The sequence below is a fragment of the Culex pipiens genome, chromosome 2 (assembly GCF_016801865.2).
Source record: "Culex pipiens pallens isolate TS chromosome 2, TS_CPP_V2, whole genome shotgun sequence".
Taxonomy (NCBI): Eukaryota; Metazoa; Arthropoda; class Insecta; order Diptera; family Culicidae; genus Culex; species Culex pipiens.
In genome coordinates this window covers 115360159-115382288 of record NC_068938.1, presented here as the reverse complement: position 1 = coordinate 115382288, position 22130 = coordinate 115360159, and the positions used below count along the sequence as shown (strand labels likewise).

At 35.9% G+C, this 22130-nt stretch overlaps 1 non-coding gene across 1 annotated transcript; it reads right to left on the bottom strand.

Moving 5' to 3' along the window:
* Positions 1 to 15904: 15904 nt before the first annotated feature.
* Trnai-aau (transfer RNA isoleucine (anticodon AAU)) lies at positions 15905 to 15978 on the bottom strand. Its single transcript has one exon. It is a non-coding gene; the product is annotated as a tRNA-Ile (tRNA).
* Positions 15979 to 22130: the final 6152 nt, after the last annotated feature.

Below are 22130 nucleotides of genomic sequence, written 5' to 3'. Positions count from 1 at the left end.
CTGCTCACTGGGAATACTGACCGGTAGGGGATGGGTTTCGATTAGCGGCGTGCTGGATTTCCAATCCAGAGGTCGTGAGTTCAATTCTTGTACTGGGATGATGAAGCTTTAAAAAAATGTGCCTTAAACAAAATGGTACTTATGTTTAATGCAGTCATATTTATTTTGACTCGAATAATTAAAACAAACATGTTATAAAAATTTCATATTATTTCATTAAGAAAAATTTGATGAAAACGCCATTGCTTGTGCATTTTACTTAACAAAAAACAGCATGTTTCAACCCACTATAATGTGGTAATGTTTCGTGGTAACTATCCTTAGCATGTGTCATTTCGAGTCCACGCGACGTACAACCTTTCCTCTGCTATCCTGGCCCAAAGACCGACGACGAGACCTTAAACCCCCGGGGGCTACCGGGCGACTGCAAATGTACGTCAAACGGAAGGCAATAATGTGTCACACATCGCTTTTTATGACAGGCATCCCATTTCCGATATGTTCCGTAACTAAATGGTGTCGCCTTTTCTTTCCCCTCACTCTCTCTACCACCCCTTGAATAGCGAATTTCACCCCCCCTGGATCGTCCGTGGACTGGTTTGGCCTCGGGCTGCAGGAAGACAAGCTCGGTTTCGGTTCCGACCTGGCCTGGCTTGGCCCGGTTTGGCGTGGCAAGACAGCAGGAGACAGCCCAAGTCGAGTGTGTGCGTGTGTTGATTCCGCAGTTTGAGCAGTTGGTTTGGGTTTGGTTGATGGTTCTCGAAAACCGACACGATAAAAAGGGAAGAATCAACACAGAACAGAACCTCATACGGATTCTGAAGGGTGACGGACTGAATTGAGTTTCTTGTCATGTTCTTTTTACGCTTTGATGAAGTTGCGCCGGGGTTCCTTTTGAGGTGTTGAAATAAAGAGGCTGTCATATTTCTTCTTTTATTGAGAGATTAAATCACGATAATGCAATTCAACCACTGAATCTCTGGAGGAAAAGCAAGGTTGAGTGCCACTTGAGGACGGGTTGTGGGAAAGTTTTCGTTGAGAAAAGTACGTCGATATGAATAATAATTTGATCGCAAAAAAAAACTAAACTAGATCTTCAGTGTTCATCAGAAAACTAACACTACCCACTGTAGCTTGTTATTGCCCAAACCAAGGCGAAAATAGGGACATAAATCAACCAGACTAACAACATTTCACAATGATTCATGCTAATAATATATATTATCTAGCAATCTTTCTAGCATGGCAGGATTGCAACCCCCGGAACACAACATGATTAAGTGCAAAGGGCTCGAGCGCCAAAAAAGGATGCAAAAAGGAGGTAAACTTTTTCCGTCCCTCTTTTGGCGCGCGTAAAAGAGATTTTCCACTTTCCAACCTCCAGCCCAGAACGCGCCAGGCAGCAATGTCTGGAAGACTCCGCCAGCCAGGACTGCGAATATAAAATTACGGGAAATAAATCAAAACAAAATCTTACATATTTCATCCCCACCGAGGCGAAGGAACGGAAGAACCCGTGGGTGGATATTATTTATGATGTTGCACCCCGCGTCGACTCGCTGTCAGTGGAAGTATTATGAAATAATTATCTGTCTATGCTAATCTGCACGAGCTGCTTTCACATTTCACGTGGTGCCAGCAGGCTGACAGCAGAAAAGGGGCGGAAAATCATGTCAACGTAAAAGCGTGTGTGTCTGTGCGTGCTTGTTGAAAATATATGTGTGGCAGCCATCCCCAGAAATCGTGCTTACCATTTCATTAGGGCACAAAACTTTTGTAAACAAGAGTGTATCCCTCTCACACCTTATGCAAACTGTCATTTGAGTGAAAGGGATACACTATTGTTTACAAAAGTTTTGTGCCCTAATGAAATGTTAGGCTCCAAATGACAAAAGTGTCAACACCGGTGATTGATTGAGTGAAAAATTGTAGTCGACGCGTTGGAAATGTAGAACAGTAACCGCCAGCTCAGGTTGAACAACACCGAACACTGACAGGTTGAAAGAAAACGTGGTCGTCCTATCAATCCTTGCGTTAAAACGTAGTTAAGAATTCTTGTTAGGACTAAGTTTTGAAAAAAAATCTTTGGAAACAGCTCTGACCAAATCAACTCAAAATTTTAGCGAAGACTCGCTAAATCGGTTTCGTGTTTTCGAAAAAAAATTATCATTTGAAAGGGAATTAAATCAAGGAATTCTGGAGAAACTCTCTTTTTATTTTATGGAATTGGGAATATCTATGCCAATGTTGAGCCAAAACAGATACTTTTTTGACCAACTTGTTCAGAAAACTGTTCTCTACAATTTACAATTGATTCGAAAATGTTTTAAAATGTAAATGTAAATCATTTTGGGAGTCTATTGGGTAATAATCTGCTCTTTAACAAAAAAATCTATGTTTTGCGTTGTTTAATGTTCATATCTTTCGACACTCCGATGACTAACGTATTGCTCTTGCTTTCCAATTTTATTTTGTTTTTAATATTCTATAATTTTCGTCCAACACCCATACAAATAATGGAACATGTAAAGTCAAAACACGCACAGTGTATGGCATTGCAATTATTTATTTCAAGTTTTTGTTCCTCTCAAAAATCTAAGTCTATAATCAAAATTTTGTAGAAAAACCATTGAAAATTTTCTAATTAGCAAAAGCATAAGCCAAATTAAAACAGCAATTCAATTTGTTTTTGTCACATCAATTTCGTATAATTCCGTATTATACGAAATACGTTACTTAATCCACCTTTAGGTGGTTGGTGCCTTCCTCGCATATTTTTATCAAAATATCTGAGATCCGGCCTCAAAAAAAGTTTATTAAAAACAATAAAGTACTTATAACTTTTGATAGGGTTGTCAGATCTTCAATTTTTTGGGCTTGTTGGAAAGGTATTTTGATTACCTATCCAACGATGGGTTGCATGATAGATCCGGACAAATTTTCACCAAAATATTTGAGATCCAGCCTCAAAAAAGTGTATAAATAACACTTAAGGGCTCATAACTTTGGATGAGGTTGTCAGATCTTCAATCTTTTGAACGCGTTGGAAAGGTCTTTCAAATACCTTTCTAACAATATATAGCATGACGGGTTTTCTGACAAAAACCACCCTTTTTACAATCTTTCGAAGTTTAGCTAAAATCGTTTTTTTAGCATAACTTTTCTAAACTTCATAATATTAACTAAGGTCCTGTAGGACCCCAAGACGGATCGAATGAGACCAAAACGGTCCAAATCGGTTCAGCCAGTCCGGAGATAATCGTGTGCATATTTTCTAGTGCACGGATTTACAGACATACACACGCACAGACATTTGTTCAGAATTTGATTCTAAGTCGATAGGTATACGTGAAGGTGGGTCTACGAGGTCAAATAAAGAAGTTTAATTTTTGAGTGACTTTATAGCCTTTCCTCATTGAGGTGATGAAGGCAAAAACCGTATAAAAATCTGGCCTGTTAAAAATCCGCGAAGAGGGTCAAAAATCCGTATGGTAAGGAAAAAATATCGAACAGTTGGTAGCCTTAGTAATGTACACGAAAATAATTTAATTATTTTAACTAATACTGGGCAAACAAATCATTACAATGTCAGAATGTGACTTGCAACATTGAATTGTTTTTAACAGTTTTTAAATCGTACTTATTGTGGCTCTACTGTATGTCAACAAGCTCCACAACGTCGACGTTGTCATGCTATCTTGTCGCACGTCGCTTTTTGACGTTCCGAGAAAAACTCATTTTAATGTTTAACCTTGGATAACCAAAATCTAGAGCACGAAATGTTAACAATAACAAACACGTTTTGTTTGCATTTTCCAGAAGTTTGGATGAGTTAGGAGTTCCGAGTTATAATTACAAATGTTAACAGTAGTCGGGCATGTACGTGTGTCATTGCTTTCTGACCCGAGATCCCTTGGGCTAGTTGTCACACTTGCAGCAAATTTCAAAGGGTGTCAAATTAGCACGACAAGACGACGTTCTTAACTCAATGTGGCCCAAAATGCACGTGCGACAGGATAGCACAACAACGACGTGCTTTGAGATTTTAGCCAGTCAAAGAGTGGGTCGAAAAATGGTGCATCGAAGAACTGATCTGGGAGCAATAGTTCCAAAATAATGGAAACAAATGTTTTACTTTTTGCTTTAAATTTGTATTCTTTTGAAACAAAGTGAATCGTTATTATAATATGCTAAAACACATTGAACTAAGTTAACTTCGTTGCCAAAAAGTAGCAAACGTCCTTGCAATGGTTCACCACTGACAGCGCTCTGACCTAATTGTGGGAACTCTTAGAGGGAAAAGCGTACCCGTTCTTGCCCAAACTAAAAGAAACCGGGGAAACCATTAGCACCGTCACCGTTTCCATCAACATAATCTTTATCCGTGACGAGCGTGACGGAATATGAAAAGGGCAAGATGGTTGGTTGGTGGCTTCGACGGCATACTTCCACGTCACGAAACCGAGGGGTTAATCAATTATTATGATTGATGAGATGGCACAAAGGCAGGGAAATTGCTTTTATAATTAGTAAGATTTTTTCTCCTCATTCCTCCTCGTTGGTAGGTCGGTGATACCCTTGACAAAGTGAGAATTTTCTCCGCCACAGCTTCTTCCAAACAAACAGCGACACGAAGCATAAGGATGTGCCCTCCCTCTGGAAAAAAGGACAACAGAAGGAGATCCATCAAAAAAGGAAGAGCCCCGGCAATGACGAATTAAACAAAAAGATGAAGAAGTAAGTGTTATGGATGGTACCCGTCATGATTAAGTGAAATTTTATATACCCACCGAGTTGACAGCGAATATCGTTACCCTTTGCGCGCGATGATGACGGCCGGATCCGACAGCCCCTCGGTTCGAATCGTGGCAAAAGTCGAAACGAGGGGTAGAAAACTTTGACAGTGAAAAACGACAGGAAAATGAGTTGGAGTGACGGCTTGGCCTGTCACGGGGTTTCGGCACGAAGGTGAGAAAGGGAGGTGGAGGGTAGCAGAATCGATTGTTAAAATGTCAACCGATATTATTTTCGGTCTATCAGGAGTGAAACGTCTTTGTTTTCAACCGGCGGCGGCGGTGATGAATGATGTCAATCCCCGGCCAGGAAATGTGCTCGAAGGCTGATGAAAGAATGGCACGGAGAGAGAGGATTTCCAAAGTGGCTAAATCAAAACAATGTCATTTTTTTCTCTTTTGGTCTGACAGTGCCTTCTGCTAGACCATTTATGATGAATTACTTCGGCAAACACACGCACACACACATTCACGTTCTTCAAATTTTAAGGAGATGATGATTGATGAGTTTCTTTGCGGAACCAAGTAATGAGGATTATCAACTGGATGTGTTGAAATGGGCAAGATATTGAATTTGATGCGCGTAAACCCCTTTTTGGATGAATGATGATCTACTGTATTAGTTATAATGTATTGTTTCAGTTTTGTGTTTTTCTTTCTGAAGAAAAATGTTCAAAAATGATTTGATAATCATTTTTAAAAATAAACGTCAGCTTTTAAAAATAGAAAAGTCAGATAGATTGATAAAAAAATTATTTAATTTGTATTTATTGACTTCACTCTATTTTAATTTAGATGATATTCTAATGTGTACTGTACTGTCCATTATTGAAGAAACCGCTATTACCCACTTTTGGCAAAATCGAGATTTTTGATTCAGTTGGTAGAGGATGTTGCAACGCTTGAATTTCACTAACGCGGAAAACCAAACGGCTAATATTGGATTCCCCATTGAAATAGCCTTGGCGAAGATTTGGTGACGAATACTAAAACACGTATTTTTCCGGGATACTTCATTTGGCATAATAGCCGAATCTTCAATCATGGGCACGGCGTGTTTTCTAGAACAACCTTATCAGAAAAAAATAGTCATCGCTACTTTCAAATGTGTCTTATAGGAAATTTTCTCAGCTTTCCAATGCTTCTAAGAGCGAAATGTTTCATCGGGAAATTCCTGAGATATCTCTATTTTATTGTTTTTGGTTTTAAATTCCTTTATTATTTATTGTAAACTTTTAAATAACAGTCCAGGAAACTTGTCAAATTATGTGTTTCATGTGTCTTTTACTCATCAAAATGTGCAGAATAAGACAAAAAAAAACTTTGTAGAAGGTTGCAAACCGCTAAACATTTTGCAAATCATGTTTTGTCTAAGTTTTTGAATATATGGGATTTATTCAGAAATTAAAATCATAAAACAGTGTAAAAATATATTTTGTACAAGAATTATTTGATAATTACATATTTTTTGTGTACAAATAACACGTGTCTACTCTGATTTAGCTTGTTCAACCGAAACTATGGCAGGTTTGTGATTTTAATGGTATTATTGAATTTTAATGAATAAATTTGATATTTTCTTAAGCAAACATTAACCTAGAACATAAATACAAATATGATTTGAAATCGAAAATATACTACATATTACTGTAGCAAGCTTCAAAAGTCATATTTTCATCAGTATAAAATAAAAATTAAATTTTATAAAATGTTTTCTGTTGAAAATGCACTTAAAAGTAGCACTTAAACTCGAGCCTTCCAATTCAGAATGCTGAAAACACCGTCACAAACATTTTTTTTTTTGTTTGAACAAAAATTAAATAATATTTTAACAAAAAAAAAAACAAACAGAAACTTTCTTATCAAACTATTTAAAAAAAAATCAAGATATATATATTTATTTTTTATAGATGAGATTGAAGATGAGAGTCTTATAAACTTCTAAAATATTGCTAATTATTAAATCATTTAATACAAAAAACTAAAACAATCATTTCATACTAATGAAAAGTATTTCTCCTAAAGCTCGCAACAGTAATTTGCAGTTTAATTTCTAGTATTAAACATGTTTTGTATCCATGCAACTGTTTAGTGTTTGATTAAGGAAATATTATATTTATTCATAAAAATCTTGTAATACCCTATCAATCTCAAACCTGTAGAAATTTCGGTTGTATCAACCAAATCCAAGCTGAATCAGAGCAGACCGGTGTTATTTGTACACATCAATTATGTAATAATCTATTTTTTTTATAAAAATAATATTTTAATACGATTTTATTATTTTAATATTTGAATAAATCCCACATATCCAAAAATTCGGTTAAAACTTAATTTTCAAAATGTTTAGCGGTTTGCAACCTTCTACAAAGTTGTTTCTTGTCTTATTCTGCACATTTTGATGAGTAAAAGACACATGAAACACATAATTTGACAAGTTTCCTGGACTGTTATTTAAAAGTTTACAATAAATAATAAAGGAATTTAAAACCAAAAACAATAAAATAGAGATATCTCAGGAATTTCCCGATGAAACATTTCGCTCTTAGAAGCATTGGAAAGCTGAGAAAATTTCCTATAAGACACATTTGAAAGTAGTGATGACTATTTTTTTCTCCTTAAGGTTGCCCAGAAAACACGCCGTGTGGGCAGCATAACATCAATTCTACTTGTACACAGAAAAAAATAATGTAAATTTGGAAGCTTTAATTTTGGAAGGTATTACCTCTTTTATGATGTAATTTTACCTCAATTTAGACTGAAAAAGTGACATTACACCAGAAAAGTGGTAAAATTACACATTTCCAGAGGTAAAATTACACCTTTTTTCTGACATAAAAGATGTACCCCTTCCCAGATGTAATATTACCATGATTTTTTTTTCTGTGTAGTTTATTTCACTCAGAGCTTTTCAAACAAGTTTGTCAAATAGTTATTTTTGTCATTAACACCAGAAAAGGTCGACATAGGGGAAATATACCCATTTTAATCACTCTAAGCCGTTCGACCAATTCTCATCACTTTTGCCGTTTTCCGCTATTAAATCAACATTTTCGGTTGTATCAACAATGGGTTTGTTCAAATATTACGTCCAAAAAAATTTCGGGATTTCAGACCCCCCCCCCACCTCCCTGTCACGCACTTTTCCTATACCTTTAACATGGGCTGTCACAAACCCCAGACCCCCCGCCCCCCTCCTCCTATTTATGGACGTAATTTTTGAACGAACCCAATGGAGAGTTGCTTGCTCACTTTTATTTGAGCTATTTGTTACTTTGGAAAAGTAAAAAACACTTTATAAAAGCTGTAATTCATGATCAAAGTGCTGATAAGCTGATAATAGAAATAGGCTGAGAAAGGGCATAGTTCCCTTCTCCGCTTTTTATCCCGAATGTTTTATCTGCGTTTATTTACAACTAATCGTTAGGCAATTTATAAAGGAATTCTCTACGAACATTTTTTATTTTTTTTATTTGGCTCAAAGTTTGTGGAGGCCCTTCCTATGACCAAAGAACTCATTTTATGTCATTGATTCACCCATACACACCTAAAAATTATCGTGTAATTTTCAGTCATATTTGATGTACATAACTGGAGCGTATTATTTGATTTACTACCCCCGAAGATAGGAACAATCCAGAATTTGACCTGCAAAACCAAAAACTAAAACAAAATCCGGACCTGGCTCGAACTACAGCTAGGTTACTTACTTTACTTACTTACCGTAATCTGGGGTGAATCGGGACTTCAGTCTGAATAGGGACAGCAGTTTTTAGAGCACTTAAAGCTTTTAAATTTTGAAATGGATGTACACATTTTGTTGGCCTGAGTCTGTTCTAACCGAAACCAACCAGAAAAATCAAAATACTGTGCTCCAACATGGTTAAAACTGCTGTCCCAATTCGCCCCATGTGTCCCGATTGACCCCAGTTTACGGTACTTTTATTGTCGCTACACCATTAGTTTGGCCTGCTGTACGATTCTCCACCAACAGCTAAGTTGAAAGTACCAAATTTTCAAGATTTTGAATTAAAACAAATGAAAAACAAAGTTTGTCGTCTTTTTGTCTGCTAGAGAACTAATTTGAACATAGTCCTAGTTAAACTATTATTTTTTACAGATTTTTAATTATTGTCACACCCTACATCAACAAAATGAATTAATGAATTTATAACCATTCCACCCGTTTTTTTTCGTATTTGAATAGATTTATCAGGAATAGGATGGCCCTAATAATTGCGTTTTTTTTTGACAATTTTCACAAACATCACATTATCCTAAAAAAAATATCTCCGGAACGGCTAAACTTATTTTTGCTCGCCATGTTTCAAACGAAAGATGATTAGTTAGAATTTCAATGAAAAATAGTAAAACATTCTAACAGCATACTGATGCTGAATCGGGATCATAGAGATCACAGCTGAAAATATTTGTCTATGATTTTTCAGGATGTTCTACATAACATATCAAAAAACGGTAAATATCCATGAGTAGGATTCGAAGATATTACAATTACATTACATTTTCGGTACGTAAATCGAACTCAAAGTACCATGCTTTTCCATCGACCGTTGCAAATATTGTTGCTTTCCTCACTTTACTGATAAAAGGCTATAAAATCACTCGAAAAATGTACGTCTTGATTCGACCTCATAGACCCACCTTCAAGTATACCAATCGAGTCAGAATCAAATTCAGAACAAATGTCTGTGCGTGTGTATGTCTGTAAGTTCGTGCACTGAAAAATATGTACTTGATTATCTCCGGTTTGGCTGAACTGATTTGGACCGTTTTGGTCTCATTCCGTCTTGAGGTCCTATTAAACCCTAGTTAATATTTAGAAGTTTAGAAAAGGACTTATGCTAAAAAAGTTATGCTAAAAAAACAATTTCAGCTAAAGTTCTGTATATTGTAAAAAGGGTGGTTTAGTAAGAAAACCCGTTGTGCTATAAGTTTTTTGAAAGGTATTTGAAAGACCTTTGGCGTCATCCATAAAGTAGGTCACGCCAAAATCAGCCAAAATTAACCCCCCCCCCCCCCTGCACCCCTATGTCACACTTTGTCACACAAGGTTGAACCCCTACAAAAAGTTCGTCACATTTTGCCAGACCCCCTCCCCCTTGTTTTCGATGGGATTTTTCACATCTTTAGGGCGTTTGCCTTGGCTAGGGTTTTGGCTAAATGTTATCGTTACTGGGCAGTTTTGTGACAAGTCTTTTGAAAATAGAGTAGACGAAACTTTGAACGTTCGGAAAATTGTTCCTTGGAAAATCCCTGGAAACTAAAAGCATTTTGACTAATCCAAAATTCATCTAATCACTGTACAGTAAAAATAGTCTTATTTTAGATAGTTTTTATCTTACCTCGATTTATGTTGAAAAAATCATCAAAAAGTATGTAAATTTACAATTTTTGTCTGACACAATATTTTTCAACATTCCCTAATTTAAAATTATCATAATTTATTTTACTGAAAACTGAAATGCACCAAGAACACATGAAAACTTCAAAGCTGAACGCTACGTCCTGTACGTCTCATAAAAAAGATTCTGGGATATAACAAAATTGACTAATTTTGTTACATCCCAATGGAGAGAACACTCAAATCTATTTTCATACTATTAGAGCCCTTCCAACTCGGAATTCGAACAGAAGACACATAGATTTTGATTGACTCAGCTAATTCTGTAAAAAAAATTTTGCAACTACAAAATCTTCACAACATCATGCAGTACATTTCCTGTATTGAATGTACCAATTCTAATAAATGCACTCTTGCCCACACATTCGATTAACTCGTCAATAAATTACCTCACTAACTAATAAAATGCAGTGCTTGGCAGCAACAGCAACAGCGAGTCGGCCGGCAAAACAAGAAAGGGAACAAAGTAAGGAACAAATGACTATCTATAAATCACGACTCTCGGATAAATAATTTCCAACTCCGCGAGTACCATCAGTCATAATTCAACATTTTTAATGTATTCATTATTATTCCTTAACATTTGTATTATTACTTCTCATATTTAAATGGAGGTAGAATTATCTTGACGTGTCGATCTCAACCGCTCTGTCTCTCCCCCTTTTCTGACGTGTGCGTGACTTTACCCCACGGGCTTAGCCCCTCAGACCAAACAGGGAACCGACACTTTCAGCCCGCCGTCCGCGCCGTGTCGTCGGTCGGTTAGGAGTTGAGCTAAAGTGCTATAGAAATATTGTTGTGCTCACTCATTTTATGACGGCTTTGGGGTTCTTTTGACGAATGCTCGGCAGGAGAGAGAAAAAGAGAGAGAGACACACGTATTCACAGGAAGTTGAAATACATGCTTTTTCGCTTCGAGAACCGACGAGACGGCCGTAGATTACGTCACAAAAAAGGGGTAATGATCTTTGTGAAACCCACTGATCTCTTAGGATTTGGTTTTTACTTTAGTTTCTGTAGTGAAGTAAAACCGGGTAGTCTTTAATGGATGCTCCCCTCCACTTCCAAGCCACTCGTACAGATGCTTTGCGGAGGTAAGCCTTTTTAGAGCCTCTCACAAGTTGTTTATTAATAATGTATAGCTGTATTTCATTCAAACAGTTTGACACTTGTCATTTGTTACTCTTTAACGTGGTTCTTTTGAGAGATCTCATATCAAGATAATGTCAGTTTCCTCTCCTACTTTTCAAGCGCAGGGCGACGGATTTCAGCGGCTTTACGTGTCAGCTTCTATTTTGCTCAAATTGCATGTTGAAATCGTGACAGGCCGTCAAAAGTGAACGTTCGTTAGTTAGTCGTTCCCGCACCTTCACCCCTGTGGGCTGTCCAATCTGTCCGATCAGGCGTGAACGCGTTGCGCCACACGTTTTGGAATTGCAGCCTGTGCGATCGTGTGCGGTGAAACGAAAATGTGTCAAATCAACACAGTGTATCAATCTACTAATCACTGAACCATTTTTGTTCACGGCTCACAATGCCAAGGTTATCTCACACCGTAAAGTAATGAGGTTTAGATTGTGATAACCCTCGCATTACCGACCATTTTGGGGCTGTTGATAAACCCTCGCAGTGAGGGAAAATTCCCCACTTCTAAAAAGCACAAACACACACACATACACATTACTCACACTCGACTATGATTTATTGATTCCGGTATAAACATTTACGCTGCGGGATCATGGAAGCCAATTAATCATCATTTGCTGGATTTCGCGATAATAGCTTATCCGACACAAACAGAACTTGGGACTCGTTTGATTGCAGGTTCGATGTTATGATTCCACTGCCTTGAAGGGAAGTTTTAGACATGTGAGCTAGCTCACATGTGAAAAATCATGATTTTATGTACTAAAGAAATCTTAGATCAATCGGCTGCTGAAATTCTGTTTTGTTTCAATAATCGTCAAAATTTGATGAACTTGGCTACGAAAATTTACCTTAAAAAGTTAAAAAATTCTCAAGCTTGTGGACCCAATCCTGCAACAATTGTTTGTAGAAACTGTCAAACTATGCTGTATTTCTTTTGTAGACAGCACTTTGAGGTATGAATAAAAAATTATACCGAAAGGTTCCGTAATTTTGAAGATACTAAAATATCTGTAACAAAAATCTTGGTGCTCTGATTGATGGATGGACCAAACTTGGAGGGAACGTTCATCTATCGATAGTACACAGAAATCCCAAGTTTGGTGCCGACCACCTCTTTTTTTATAGCACCGCCCTCTTTTTAACGATTTCCCAGAAAACTTTTTATTCTTTTACTCGTAGCATTCCAACTACTAGACCAAAAAACTTTCTTCTAGTTGCATTTTATAGGAAATTGACCAAAAACTTAACAAAAATTTAATATCAACCCTCAAATGCTTTGCAATATTGTATCTTTTTGACAATAAAATAGGGTACGTTATCCATTAGTGGACCCCTTTCCTATAGTGGACCCTCTGAAGGGTTTTTGATGAAAAATTCAATAAAATCACAATTTCAAGCGTGTTTTTGTCTACAAATCATTTATTTGGCATGTTCAGCATCATTTAAAACAATGTTGACTGACATTGAATTGTCCTTTTCACCAAAATAAGTGTTTTTAATTTGACATCTGAAATCAGCCATGGCCACTAGCATTTTCACAACAAAACTGCATTTATATTTTATGATTGAATTAACCATCCAATCATTTTTTGACTGATTATTTAACTTCAGCAAGTCAAAATAATGTAAGTTTAAGGATCTTTACTAAAATAAAGCGAAGAACTGCCATTTTCGAGCAAAAATAAGGAGGGTCCAATATAGGTCAACGAAATCCAAACTTTTTCAAAAGTGGACCCCTGTTAATTTAACCTTCAAAAATGAAGAAAACTGTGTATTCAAGCAAAAGTTTCTCTAAAACATACAATAAACGCTTGTTGTTATCAACCTAAACGCATATTTTTTTCTATTATAAGTACCGTAATCTGGGGTGAATCGGGACTACAGTCTGAATAGGGACAGCAGTTTTTAGAGTACTTAAAGCTTTTAAATTTGAAAATGGATGTACACATTTTGTTGGCCTGAGTATGTTCTAATCGAAACCATCATGAAAAATCAAAATATTGTGCTCCAACATGGTTAAAACTGCTGTCCCAATTCGCCCCATGTGTCCCGATTGACCCCAGTTTACGGTATTTATGTTTATGTTGTGTTATGAGTTTTCATGTTAAAAGTACCAAAAATGCTGAAGCCTTAAGAATTTATAATTAATCAAAACTATTGTTAATTGTACTTAACTGAAGAATCATAATTGCAGTTTGAAATGATATTTTATAATAATAAATCATTAACAAAACATTTTTTTTTAAATAAACATGCGAGGTTTTATCAGCAACTGTAAACAAATCTATTATTTAGTTTCAGTCAACCATTTATGTAATGAATATGGAAAAAAATGCATCAAGATTACTTTTTTTAATTATTTTTATGTTTATAGTGGTTTTTGAAACGTTTTCTCTGATCTTTTTCGGAAATAAATGTGTTTAAATGTCTGTTAGGTTTTTTGTTGTTTAAAGCCAAATTTGATAACAAAACATATTTGTTTATAATGAAAAGTGAGCAAAATCCATCTTTTATTCATTATATCTATCATTAAACCTACACCATGCATCAAAATATCAAATATCGGTTGAATTTGGTATAAAAATAACAGTTTGCCTATAGTGGACACGGGTCCACAATCGGATTATGGACCCGGGTCCACTATAGGAAAAGGGGGTCCATAACAGGCAAAAAAAACTTTTTTTTTCAAATGGCAATTTTTCTGCTCAAAAACAAATAACTGATGAAACAAATAGTCAAAATTGTTCAAAAGACTTCAGATTTCATTGTTTTGTACATAGTGTTATGAAAAAGTGCTTAAAATATTGAAAATTTGTGAAAAATGTGCTTCGGCTCTACTAGGGGGTCCACTATTGGTTAAAATACCCTAGGGGAAATATACCCTTTCTCAGCCCATTTCTATTATCGGCCTATCAGCACTTTGATCATGAATTACAGCTTTCATAAAGTGTTTTTGACTGTTCCAAAGTAATAAATAGCTCAAATAAAAGTGAGCAAGCAACTCTCCATTGTTGATGAATCTGAAAATGTTGATCTAATAGCGGAAAACTGCAAAAGTGATGAGAATTGGTCGAACGGCTTAGACTGATTAAAATGGGTATATTTCCCCTATATAAAAAATGAAATTATACGCTATGGTTTCATCATTTGGATGAAAAAAGTGTTTTAGAATGCATTTGACACCAGTCCCGTTGTTCTGCAATCATTGGTTTCCATCACATTTAAGTATTGATGAAAAAAAAACTTTTTGCGGTAATTTACATTGTAATTTCACTGAAATCCATCATATCTTTAAACGAGCCCAAACATCCTAGAGATGATTATAAAGGAAGGAAAATGCAATTTAAATTGGTTTCAGTAGATTAAACTTATAATCACATTGAAATTCAAAAGTGTTTTAAAAAAAAGTTTTTTGAAGAGGGGGTGACATAAACTTTGAAAAATATTTGCACCGGCTTAAACTTATTTCATTTGAATCACTTTGGATATTATTTGTGGTTAATTTTAAATCCATAGCACAAAAAAATACATGAAAAACAATATATTTAAATACTCCTAAGCTGTCTATAAACTGCTGTCTATGTTTCAGTTGTAGGCTTGATTATCGCCATTTATAATGGTTATCAACAATAGCAATAGAAATCAAGCTTTAGAAGCATAAGCATAATTGGTGTATTATGCAATATTCACGCTACTATAAGAAAACAACTCACAAGGATGGCATTAGAAATAACAAAAAAAAGTGAATGCATCGGCCGGGAATCGAACCCGGGCCGCCCGCGTGGCAGGCGAGCATTCTACCACTGAACCATTTATTATTTATTTATGTTAACAACTTACAATTGAATCGAACTGTGTCTATGGACCGAGCCACGTAGCCCAGTGGTAACGCTTCCGCCTCGTAAGCGGTAGATCGGGGTTCAAATCCCGGCTCGAACCAACACAACTGGTGATCTTTTCCCTTCTGGAATCGATTGCTTAGTAAAGGGAAGGTAGTGTATCGTCACAAACTGGACCTTATCACGACACCCTAGGGAGGCGACCTATGGAATGTTAACAATAACCTTAACATGTTAACATTAAGTTGAGAATGAAACTGCCACTGAATCCGCTTTGTAAATGCCGGCCCCGATACTCTTCAAGAGTGTTCCCCTCAGGAACTGGGAAATTTTTACTTTTACTTTGTGTCTATGAAACCGTGATAAAACAAGATTCGTGAGAAATCAAATAAAGCTTTGTTAGTAGGAATATGTTTTAATTTTAACCGGATGACACTTTCCACACTATGTCACGCTGCGTGCTCCACATCTCCTACAATGCATTTCCCCCATACAAAACCAGTCATTTTATATAAATTGACATAGACCCCTTCCCTTGACCCAAAAATTCTACGTAATTGGTGGATGGTGCCTTACGTTCTTATTTTTTACAATTTTGTGAGTGTTATCAATGATTTATAAACTTACCACCAAGCGTTTCACAAACATTGATGAAATGTCTAAATAAAACTGCAGACTTGAATTTCTGGGAATAAAAAAAATGGCTCCAGAGAGGATCGAACTCACGACCTTCGCGTTATTAGCACGACGCTCTAACCAACTGAGCTATGGGGCCATATGATACAAGGGATAGAGATAATTTTCGCTATTTTAATCATTCCTTTCGATTGCAGTTCATGGTTTTGAGTCTTTCAATCGCAAAGAAGCAAAGAGTGAAGGCATGAAATAAAAAATAAAACTGAATTTATTTTGAGAGTGGTTACTTCTTGCCTCACACGAATTCGACTGCTCTTTTGTATTTATAGCCCTAGGATTGAGGAACGAAAAGTTTTTGAAAACGACTTTCCACCAACTTTTCCGACTGGGAGCGTGGCGCCTCCTGTAACGTGAGCTACACACGGGTCGGATTACGGACTGACTTGAGGTTGGGATCGACTGTGCGCCGTGTAAAGGTCCACGTTGACGGAACGTCCGCACTAAGCTGACCGTCAATATGGGTGTAATGGGGGAGCCCGATGCATTCAGGTTGGCTAAAGAGAGATGAACCGAGCGAGGGGTGAAAACCAGCAGCTAAAAGTCTCCGCGGTAAGCAGTAGTGGGATCGCGTCCCGGAGTGGACCTTCGGTGCCAGCCTGACCAATATAGTCAAACCGTAATCTTTTTGAACTTTTTTTTGTATTTTTACTGTTAAAGAGATTGGATTAATACAGTTAAACATCAAACAATTTATTGAGCAAAAAAAAAAAATACTGAAATCTCCCCTCTCGAATTAAGAGTCTTCATCATTAGATAATCACCACAAATCATTCTGCGGTGGCGTTCCGCGTATGCCACATCGACGAATTGGGCGATCATTTATACAAGATGAAACATGGCCCATTCGTGGGATATTATGGCTTTCCTGATGTACGGCGTACGGTACTTCCCAAACTTCCCCGGTCGAGCCACTAATCGCCGGAAAAGGAGCTGATAGTGTTGGAAGTGGTGGATAAACGCACATCGGTCTTACCCGGCCACTTCCGCCGCAAACGCCGTTCCTTCCCTTTCTGGGTGCACAACACAGCAATAAAGTATACATTATAAGTCTTTCGCCATATACAGTCAATAAATTTCTTTTTAATGTTTTCTAGCTGTGGAAATAGAACCATCAATGTTATTTATGATATTTTACCCTCCTTCAACAATGTTATGTTCACTTTGGCCATATATTACAACCGCACCATCCGTATCGTCGACTCCTTTTCTGTCGTCGTTGTCGTGATAGAGGGCGCGTCTGAGAGAGCTGCTGCTGGTGTGGTCTTGTTTCCTTGTCCTTTTGCCGAAAAGAGAAGCGCTGCTTTGCTTCCACCTCGAACTTCTTCGGCCCTGGCAAGCAGCGTGCGCTAGAACCCATCAAAAGTCGTCTTCTTGTACCTTGAGCTCCTTGAACGGGGGTCGCGTCCATGAACTACTCTATGAATGTTACATGAATTTATTTATTTTTTCGTTTTTGCTTGAAACAGAGTTATCTATTTTTCAGCGGTTTGATATTTCCATGGAAAATTTTAAAAATTTGGAGGATCATAAAAGATTGGCCCTCTAATCGCTTGAAGTTTGTATGGAAAACAAATCGTCAACATGTATGGAGAAAAGCAACTGTTTCAGTTTTTTAGAATGTAGAACCTTAATTAAATTTATGATAAAAAATTCCCGAAGACACCATATTTTTTTGCTGAAAAGTTATTAGGCTGGTACACATTTTATTTAAAGTCCCCTCCCCCCTTTACAAAATTGGCTCGAAAAATCGAGGGTCAAAAAATATTTTTTCAAAATACTTAAAAATTTCAATGGAAATTAAGGTGCAATTTGCTAAAATCAATATTAAATGCATTCTCCTGCATTTAGAATCATTTTTAGCTTGTTTGAGTTGATTTAAAAATCATTTGAATTTTTGAAAATTTTCGATGTTTAGTATCGCAAAATGTTTTTTTCCGCAATTTTTGTTTGTTTTCGTAAAATCTTACATTTTTTGAAACTTATTATTGCAAAACAAATGGACTAGTGTAAAATGCATTTTAAAACACTTTGGCTTGTTATTTCAATTTTTATATACTTTTTATTTTTTTAGCCCCCTTCCCCTCGACCCCGGCCAGCGCCGAGGGTCAAAAACTTTGAAAAATATTTGCATCGACTTGGAAAAATATTTGCATCAGCTTTCAAATATGAACATTTTTGCGTGGCTGGCTCGTTTTTCAAAAAAACCACATTTTTCAAAAAAAAAAAAATCATAACTTCGCTACATTTCAACCGATTTTAGGTGCCATGGACTTAAATGAGCCGGATCCGGTGGCGCAGTGATTAGCGTGGTAGCCTCTCACTCCAGTATGGCCTGGGTTCAATCCCAGACGGACCCGGTGGCATTTTTCGAGACGAGATTTGCCTGATCACGCCTTCTATCTGATGGGGAAGTAAAACGTCGGTCCATTAGCGTAAAAGAGGTTTTGAGTGACTCACCACACATAACCTTCGGACGCCTAGAAATGAGCAGAAACTTGCAACAGAGACCACAAAAGACCCGGGGGTCGTTAAAGTGGATTACTTTGCTTTGTACTTAAATGAAAGGTAATTATTTGGAATTTTAAGAAATCATGGTTTAACGTGACAACAAACTAGCCTAACATTTGAAAAAGTCATATGAAAACTTCAAATTCCGTTTTGACGGTGTCTGGACCAAAGATCCTATGTCTGAAAATATTTTTATCGGATTCTCGAGGAATTTCACGTAACACATTAAAAATAGGCGAGGCTTAAAATTCTTTTCAAATTTATCTTCAATTTTGAACTCAACACATTTTGGTTGCAATTATGAGCACTCTCAAACTGCTGAGCAAGTTTTTAGCTCGAAAATCACGTTTTATACCATTTTCGAACACGCCGTATCTTTTTTTAGAGACTAGCTAGCACCATACTCTCTTCGGCAAAGTTGTAAAGCACCAAAGCATCCGAATATGAATCCGGTTTTAGTACAGCGTTAACTCAACAAAATCCAATAAAAAAAATCCATGCAAATTCCCGTAGAAAATTGAATCGCTTTGCGCAAAGTGAGGACTAAACCAATCGTTCCCAAACTTTGAGGAGTTGTTTAGGACCCCAAAAGGAACTGAAAAAATGCTGTGCTCACAAAATTACGACAATTTTTTTCCATACAACCATATTACACCATAGTGCCACATCTTATGGATGAACCCTTGGTTGGTTGCTTCTCCTGGAAAGCCATACTTTTTGCCATCTATTCACTCTTTCTGGCTTCTTCCCTTCGTGCGCACCCCGAGCTCTGTTTTAGTCGAGATTTATGGGCAATATATTTGTTCCGAAAAGCTTCCAAGTTTAATGTTTTCCCTCGGTGTGTATGAGTGTGTGAGTGGTGGATGTGCTGCTCTCCTCCCCGTCGTCCGTCGTCGAACTGAGGTGCAAGCCAGTCATATATTTTTTCCCGTTCTCGGTCCAAACTCCTTCCGAAATTGCTCCACTGTCTTTCAATTCTTCCTTTCGGAATAAATATCGTGTGCTTCCGCTCTCCCCACGGCCGACGTCCCTGCCAGCAAGCGTAGTGTGTTGCCACTAAAATGGTGCTGATTTTCCGCTGCCCATACCCCACACATTTTCCCGGGGAGGAGGAGGTCTTCAAGACAAGAAGAGCAAGCAGAAGAGTGAATGAGTTGTGGGTGCGATCAATTTTTTGTTGCCAGATCGAGGGTGAGAGGAAGGAGAAGTAATTTATGCCTGTGATATAAAACATTGCCGCATATGTGGCAGGGTAATTTGTTAAATAAAGCAAAGTAATTGCCGACACTCGCATGATTTGCTCAGTTGGAAGTTATTGAAATGAATGGCATTTGACAGGGAAAATTTCTGCTGACAGGTTCAAATGACCACGCTCTTTTAGTAGGAGTTTGATTCAGACCGGTTAGTGAACGTTATATTTGAAAGAATTTTATAAATCAGATCGTAGACACTATAAAATTTAAATACAATCTTTCAATCTTCTTAAGACCATGGTAGCACCAGTGCTGAACTAATATTTTACATTAAATTTAACATTTTCGAAGACAATTTGCAAAATTGTTCCACAGTTTTAATAGTGATGTTTGCTGATAACAATTCAATTTTCATTCAATTTCATTAGGAATTTGCAATGGACAGGAATGATTTAAAAATGTGGAAATCCAGGGAATCAACAAGGGTTTCCAGCAAGGCCTCGGACTGGCAAGTAATTAATAATTACTTTGATTTTTAGCTGGTAATTAGGTAATTCTTTAATTACTTAGTAATTCATGGTAATTAGAGTAATTTAAAGTAATTAATTGGTAATTAAAGTAATTTTTGAGTAATTAAAGCAATTGATTTTTTTTAAATTGTTCTTCTTCAACGAAACTATTTACTTTTTATATATAATCTATTATAACAGTATTTTATTTATTTGAAATAAAAGTGAAACACAAAGATTAAAAAAGACTGGTTCTGTATGTAGAAGGCCTTATTCACTATAGTTCTCTCCTAAAATTTATTTTTATCTTGTTGTTTATCGAAGCTAATTAACAACAAAAGGCAACGCCATGATATATTACCCAGTGAAAAATGTTTTGTGAATCCGAAATCTATTAATTTTTATTAAGTAATTATAAAAATATGTTTCTTTTTTTGCAAGAACTACATTAGAATTGATAATTTTTTATGCTTTTGCTTCTAATAGGCAGTCAAAATTATTTGAAGTTTATGTGGATCAAATATTTAAAACCAAAACGTACTTAATTATCATTGATAAAAACAAAGTTTTCAAGTGATAGCCATTTAAAAATCAATAAAAATAAAAATATGTTTTTTTATATTTTTTCATAATCTGCAGAAATTGACAGTCCTGTAATATCTCTCTATTAAGAGCTAAGCAATTTTCCTGAAAAATTTCGAAATATTTCTGAGACAAATGTTTCAATGTTAAAAATCAAACTCAGTGAAATTAAATTTGACTAATATTCAGATGCAGAAATTAAATCCAATGTAAATGTTACATTTCACATTATTCGTATTTTCAGCAGCGGATTTTTTTAATTTGCTTGAGAAAAAAAACATGCAAAGTAATGTCAAACCAATATTTGAAAAAAATAAATAAAACTTATCGTTATTTTGATGAATTTCACAAAAATCAGGGGGCCTTTTTTCAAACAACTTCTATATTTTAATGGCATTCGACTTGCAATAAACTGAAATCAATTTTAAATTATTAATTAATTATATTTAAATTCATATATTGAAGTAAAACAGTACAGTATTTTTTTGCTTTTATGACAAACACGACTTCAAAAAACGTAAGTCAACTTAAATAATCTTCTTTTGCAATTGATTGATAAGGGTTTGGTTGATCGAAACGTGAAACATAATGGAATTTCGAATCAGATAATGAACAGGTTAAATTGGCCATAAAACAAATATTATTGTTCATATCAATTGAGCTACTTATTTTTTACCTGAAAATGGTATAATTAAATACTAATGTCAATTTTATAATAAAATAAAACAATTCCAAATTTCAAACCAATTAACTCGCTGTAGGATATTATGTAAAAATCACCCAAAGTTTCAGCGCCCTCTAGTGGGGGGCATTTTTTACGTTTGATCGCCTATAGCTATTTTCAATAAAAATTATGCGCGAAATTCACAATATCCTGATTGGTACAAAAAAAAACAGCATAATTTTTGAAAGAGCTATCGAATGAGCCATTTATAAATAATTTAGTTTTGAACCGTAGAAATGAATACTTAAATAAAATTAAATGTTTTTTATCGTATTGAAAAGTAATTAAGTAATTTATGTAATTAATCATTTTGGACCAGTAATTTGAGTAATTAATTGGCAGACTGGCAAGTAATAAACGCTTCTGGAAACCCTTGGGAATCAACAAAGAGCAAACTTAATAATTTAAAATTTTCAGTGTAATTTTTTCTAATGTTGATATCTCAGCAACTAATGGTTCGATTTTCAATGATAAAATATGAAACATTTGTGAAATTTTCCGATCTTTTCGATAACAATATTTTCAAAAATTTCAAATCAAGAAAAACATTTCAAAAAGGCCAAACATTTAATATTACGCCCTTTTAGAATGTTAGTCTTGATTTGAATATTTTGAAAATATTTTTTTCGAAGAGATCGAAAAATTTCACAAATGTTTCATATTTTAACATTGAAAATCGTACCATTAGTTGCTGAGATATCGACATTAGAAAATG